General features: G+C 34.8%; 1 pseudogene; it reads left to right on the top strand.

Moving 5' to 3' along the window:
- Positions 1–3,279, top strand: part of LOC149559565 (uncharacterized) — a 59,105-nt pseudogene extending 55,826 nt beyond the window's left edge.
- Positions 3,280–7,101: the final 3,822 nt, after the last annotated feature.

The raw sequence follows: 7,101 nt of genomic DNA on the forward strand, positions 1-7,101 counted from the left end.
GAGCAAAGGAACTCAACTAACTTGGGGGATCGAATCAAGATGGTTAAAGTAAGGATGAAAAATATGGAGAACTTCAACCACAACATCACCAACCAGATGCTCACTATTCTTAAATCTCTCAATGATAACATTGTTAGTCTTAGTGGCAAGTTGAAAGCTAGGGGGTTTGTTACAGAGAAGGATGGGAAGGACAATGATGAAGACAAGATGGAAGAGGACACCATAACTGACATAACCCAAATCTACATGGATCAAAGCTATGAGAAGAACTAGGAGCTCTTGGAGGAGGAGTTTCAGAGAGCCAATGAAGCGTCAGAGACCATCTAGGGCCTTGAGAGGAGGGCGAGGGAGTAAGTGAAGAATATACAAGTACCACCTTTGGCTTTTGTCTCTGTACATTTTTTCTTTTTGTCTTTTTTCCTATCCTTCATTCTGGCCTTTTAGTTGGTCATTGTTCTATTGCTAGGCATTTTTGTTAACTTGTTGCCCCATTTTATGTAAGAACTTTTGGGTTTCAGGATCCCTGTAAAACTTGTTTTTCTTAATGAAAAAGAAGTGTACATATTAGTACCAAAAAAATCATTATTAGTGTAATATTGTTCATTTTTAGGTTAGAGTTTTGTAGAAATAAAGAAAAAAATTATATTTATAGCTGATAGTGTCCAACTATAGGGTTATTGATTGTTCTTTTGGGTTAATGGTGCATAAATTTAGAGTATGTTATGGAAATTTTAGATTGTAGGATGTAGTAAGACATCGAATAAATTGAAAATGTAAGTGAAAAAAATAGATTATGATTTAAATAGATTTGTATATAATAGTGCATTTTAAAAGTCATTTTAAAATTAATTATTATTTGAACATATATTATTATTGATTTCTTTTTGTTTCATATAAAAATAAAATATAACTAAAATAGATGTTATTATAAAATATTACAGAGTCTTAAGAATTCAATAAGTTGAATTATAAGATGTATTTGAATATATGTTTTCATAAGAGATGATGTTTAAAAAATCAACTATTGACAATTTTATTATTAAGTTTTGGTCAAATCTCTAAAAAGTTATTTTTAGGATATGGTAACCTTAACAATATAAAGGTAGTTGGTTTGTGTACATAATTTTTTTAATATGAAATCTAGAAATTATTTTAAAGACACTTTGAACTAATTTTACAAATATGAAATTTAAATAGTTATTTTTAGGAAACTTTGAATTAAATTGATTATTTTGATAAGTTTCATGATGAGTGCTAGCTGTTAGAGTAAATAATTAATTATTAATTATTTATTCTATTTAGTTAAGCTTACTTAGGTAAATGCATTTCAGTTATTAGTTGTAGTCTAGGAGTTTGTTATAAGTTGTTGACAATAAGAGAGTTTGTTCTCTCCTAAGTTATAGTTATCCTCTCACCTTGTTCAAGGACTTTGCACCTCATGTGGATGTATGCTTAGTTGTCACACTTATCTCCTAGCATCTTCTAGCTTGTTCTAGGAGATTCCTTGAGCTCTTTATATTCAAGCTCCCTCATTGTATTTCACAACTCATATCTCATTCAACATATTGTAAATACATATTTTCTTGTTTTTTCATATCTTGTTGTCTCTCATGTCCGTTTAGGGTTTTTCCCTAGCTCCACACTCTTCCTTCCTTGGCTTCTCTTTGACAGGTTATTGCATGTAGGTGATCTTGGGTATCTTCGGAGTTGGATTGCATCAACTCCAACATGGTATCAAAGCTTTCCTGTTGCTTCTTGTTCGAAGGATTTTTGAAGCTATGATTTGGAGTCACAAACTTTAGTTTGTTTATGCATTTTTCTTCAAATCAAGGGGACAACAAATTTTTGGAGCACTTTGGACCCAAACAGTTCCTTCCATTGGATCCAGAAGGCCATTTCTAGTTAGGATTCATATAAAACTTGTCAATTTTGGAGACAGAGCTCCGGGAGGCAAAAATTTTTAGCTCGCAGGGCTTTCTGAAAATTTAAATGATAAGCATTTTAGAATCAGGGCACATCAACAGAAAAATTCATAGCACATTTAGTGAATCAACAAGTTGCACATGAGATTATTGCCTTGGAAGTTCTTACCCTCTTACTAGAGAATCCTATAGAGGTTGCTGTTGGGTTCATAAAAGAATGTGGGTCTTTGTTGCAAGACCTTTCCCCCAAAGGTCTCTATGGAATTTTTGAAAGACTTAGAGGCATTCTCCATGAGGAGGAAATTGAAAAACGAGTACAGTTTTTAATTTAAGGTCTTTTTGCAATTCGCAAAGCTAAGTTCGAGGGTCATCCAGCTGTGCGTGCAGAATTGGACATTGTAGAGCAAGAAGATCAGGTAATGCATGAAGTTTCCCTAGAAGATGAACTTGATCAGGAACTCAGTTTGGATGTTTTCAAGCCAGATCCTGAGTTTTTAGAGAATGAGGCAGCATATGAAAAATTGAAGAAAGATATTCTCAGAGATGCTTCTTCCAAGGAAGCAGAACGAGAGAATGATTCAGATGACGATGAGGAGGAAGATGGAGAAAGACTGCGAATACATGACAAGACAAAGATAGACTTGGTCAATTTAAGACGTACAATTTACTTGAAAATTATGTCAAGTGTTGATTTTGAGGAAGTTGGTCATAAGCTACTAAAGATCAAGCTTGAACCTAGTCAAGAGATGGAGTTATGCATCATGCTCTTAGAATGCTGCAGTCAAGAGAGAACATACCTCCATTATTATGACTTCTTATGCAAAGATTCTGTATGATCAATAAAATTTATCAGGAATGTTTTGATAAGTGTTTTCTACAATAGTATTCTATGATACACAGGTTAGAGACTAACAAGCTACGCCATGTTGCCAAGTTTTTTGCTCACTTGCTTGGTACAAATGCTATTTCATGGCATTCTCTTGCCTATATACGTCTGATAGAGGAAGATACTACTTCCTCTTCCAGTATTTTTATAAAGATTCTCTTCCAAGAGTTGGCAGAACAACTGGGTATAATGTTGCTTGAAGAAAAATTGAATGATGCAACACTGTAAGAGTCTTTAGATTCAATTTTCCCAAAGAACAGTTTCAAGAATGCTCGGTTTGCTATCAATTTCTTTACTTCCATTGGTCTTGGCAGTATCACTGAGAGTTTACATCAGTATTTGAAGAATTTCCCAAAGCTTATAATGCAGCAGCAAAAGTCTTAACCCACGTTAGATGAATCTACCTTTAATGATGATTCTTCTACTTCATCAGACTTAGTTTTTGGGTGTGAAATCTACAGTGAGGAGTAAGGAGCCACCAAGAAAGAAAAGTTAGTCAAAGGATGAATACTTTTTTGTTTTAAGGCTCTCTTTGAGCTTACAGTTGTAAATTCTTGCATCTGGGCTTTCAATAGCTTTTATCTGTTACTTATTTTAAAAAATGAGTAAGTATAGTTGACATTATTGTTGATGACACTTATTAATGGCCCAAATGGTTAATCTCTTGGTGAAATGTCTATGAGTTTGGTTTCGAAGGTGATTCAACATGATGTACTATTTTTTTGAAGTTGGATTTCTAGGTATTTAGCAATATAGATGAATGCATAATCTCCTGGTAGGCATAAATATATGTCCTTTCTCATCATTTGTTTAGACTATTTTGTAGTGTCCAATTTCTTGGATAAAACATTTTCTCAATTGTATCTATATACTATAAAATTGACACATGGTTCTGATCACTTTTAATAGTTTGATATTTTGTTGGCATGCTTGGAGCCTTGATTTTGGTTTTAGAAGTGTGCTCAAGGAATTAATCATTGTAGTATATTTCACATTAAAATGAAACTAATCAATTTTTTAGAAAAATGTAATCGCATTATGATTTCTTGGTTCATGCACACAACAATATTTGTATCTATTTTTCCTGTGACTTAACTAATTCTTGCAGGGAATGATTGGAAATTCCTGCATACACACTTTTTTTCTTTTTGCACTTGATAGCTTGAGAGTCATCCTCTCTGGCTTCTTGGCCACAGTAAAGTGCATTGAATTATTGCAAGAGAAGATTTATAAATTAGAAACAGAGTGTCATCCTCTCATGTGTCTGTACATGAATATTTTGAATTTTGGACAGTAACGAACAAGCTTGGCATGTTTTTGAACTAGTACTTGAGTTTATGAAAGAAATGGACATTGATGTTTAGTTCTACTCTATACACAGACCGTGCAAAAGAAAAAGCAACATAGAATCATAGGCAGCATGATGAGGACTCTATGATCCAAGCATTGAAGTGTTACCATAATACTAGTTGCAAATGTGTAGAAACAATGGTAAGAGCTGTATGAAAAGTAGTATTGGGCTGCCATTGATGAAAATGCTATCTTATCCTTCTTTATGGTTTGCTTCTGTCATCTACATATTGACACCAATTAAACACACTGGCTTTCCTGGGAGAAATGGTGATGAAAGTGACTGATGAAAGAATCATTTTTGGAAGACTGCATGGAGAAAAGATATCTTGTGGAGAGAATGTGCTGAGTCCATGAAGTTAAATTGGAAAATTATTAGTTGATAGGCTTTTTCATTGGGGGCACAACCCATGTGCTTTTGTCTTGCACTGCTAGCAACCTACCATGGAATGGTGATTACCAGAGACACTGATGGCAGTGGAAATAGAGATTTGCTTCTCACTACTCCCAAATCTAATAGTTGCAGGCTATTGTGGTAGACAGAAGAATATGTGGTGAAGACATCTTGCAGAGCCAAGGGGAAGAGATAAGAGGGAAGGCTTGGCTATTTTTCAAAATATTGCCATAGGCATCTATATAAAAGATCAGCATGATTGGTGTCATCTTTGTTGCAGAGGATCATTTTTGCTTCAAAGGATCCGACACTACCTTAAGAGTGTTTGAACAGGTGTTTTTGAAACCCTTTTACTTGGTGTCTTCTTCCTCATGCCCCATCTTCTAGCTTGTCTTGTCTCATGCAAAATAGTTTGCACATATATTGACTATTAACATTATGGCCTTCCACTGTCTTTCCAGGAAGTAAGGGGCCTATAGCAATTCAAGGGCTCTGTCCTTGCTGTGATATCAAGCGATAGGTGCTATTCACTATTTTCCATAGAACACTCTTTTTGGTTCTTCTATTTTAATGTGAGTCTGGACCATTTGCCTACACACTTCAAACATTTCAATTACACACTTCAAACATTTCAATTGCTTTTATATATCAATGATAAACTTTCTTTCTCAATTGAGTTTCTTGCCCAACACTGTTCAAAGTTCAAACCATACCTTCTACCCTTAGCATCTTCTGCATATAATGAGAGACTCTGCCTCTTCAGGACACCCTCCACTTATATTGGATTCCACATACATTATGATTTGATGGATGCTGACAAGTCAAAAAGACAAGGAATGATAAAACAAATTAGGGTCTACTTTAGCTAGGTTTTCAGATAAGGACAACAAATTAGAATAAATGATTCTTTTGTCCATTGTTTTGTTATGCCTTACTAGGGTTTCTCCCCTGTTTATTTGCATGTCTAAGAAATCCAAATTCGTTGTGATGTTTGATGCGTTGAACTTTCTGTGAGTCAGGAATATAACGGACTATAATGTGCCTCGACAAGGTCATTGAACCTGACACTTCTGATGATCAATCTCAGGAATGAAAGCCAAAGGCCAAATAGCTTGGAGTTGGACCCTAAATGGACACAGTCAAGTCTTGAAGAGGATAGGGGAGCACACCTTGGAATGAATAGAACTAGAACTGGCCCTACCTAGATTGCTCAGTTATTATGAGATAGGGCAACCAAAGTTCATAATTACATTAGTACCCTTTTCCAAAAACTCTTACTCCACAAGTTTGAAAAAATTTGGCAAGTACTTGTCAGAAGTTCTACAAGACTTGGCTCAGAAATATAGTTGATTGGTTGATTGCTCGACACTTTTGGTGCACTTGTTTTGTGAGTTTCAGGGAAGCTTTAGAGGTATATTGTTACCATTGTTATTTACTTAATCACCAAATTTAAGAAAGTAAAAGGTAACATTGAAAAGAATTCATCAGGATTTCAATGCTTTACGAGTTTATTTGTGCCGCCTTAAAAAATGACAGATTTTTTCTTGTAGCCAATTTCCAAGTTTCTTCAGTAAGACACCTTTTGAGTTTGACGAAATGACATTATTCCATCATTAAGGTTGATACATTTATATAGCCACAATGCCAACTTCAGACTTGTAAGTGCTACAAACATAAGATGTGACAGGTAGGTTATTGGTGCTATTATTTATTTACAGACACTTCCCTTTGAGAAAAGGCTCGTGTTACTCTTGCAAAACTAACTATAGACATTGATTTCCAGGGCAGTGCAATACTTCAACTTAATTCTGTGACATTTTCTTCTGCTTATATATAATCATTGGGCTTATTGATGGTGCTCAGGTGCTTTCATGCTACTGGAAGGAATCGGTTGTCTAATTGGGCACTGCCACAAATAAACATACATAAATTGTGTAATTGCAAGATCCCTTCTCTATGATATGTTTCACCATTCTTTAAAGTATTTTTAGGCAATACCAATAGAATAACTGCTCCAGACACATGCAAAACGTTCATATTTTCTTCCTTCATTGTAAGCTCATTAATTTCATCAATATCAATCAATTCCACTGTAGATTCTGCCCCTATACCTCTTAATTGTGATTTCCCAAAAGTTTCTGAATCTTATAAACACACCAATTCCAATGCATACTTTGCAGTCACTACAATCCATGAAGCCTTAACATTCAAGAGGCATGTTGTCAAAGAAATGTTCATTGCATTGTCCTTTCTTTTCAAGAATGTGTACTAGAAGGCTTCAAACTACTACATCGATGAAAAACACCCTTTTCATTATGATATGATGGACATCAATATTTTACATCTCCCTCACGTGCATGACATGCTCAGGTGACTCTACTAGAAATTTGTCGGTACCATAAAATACATGTTTGATCACCATTACCAGGTATTGGATCTGTATATCTGTCTGGTACACATTGGCAACATGAGACAATGTTATTATGATCATTAGGAGTAATTGAAATAGATAGATTTTGTTGCATGCTGGAAGCTGGCTTCCATGCTTT

Source organism: Cupressus sempervirens, chromosome 5 (genome assembly GCF_028749045.1).
Source record: "Cupressus sempervirens isolate cs-2001-9-10 chromosome 5, ASM2874904v1, whole genome shotgun sequence".
Lineage (NCBI taxonomy): Eukaryota > Viridiplantae > Streptophyta > Pinopsida > Cupressales > Cupressaceae > Cupressus > Cupressus sempervirens.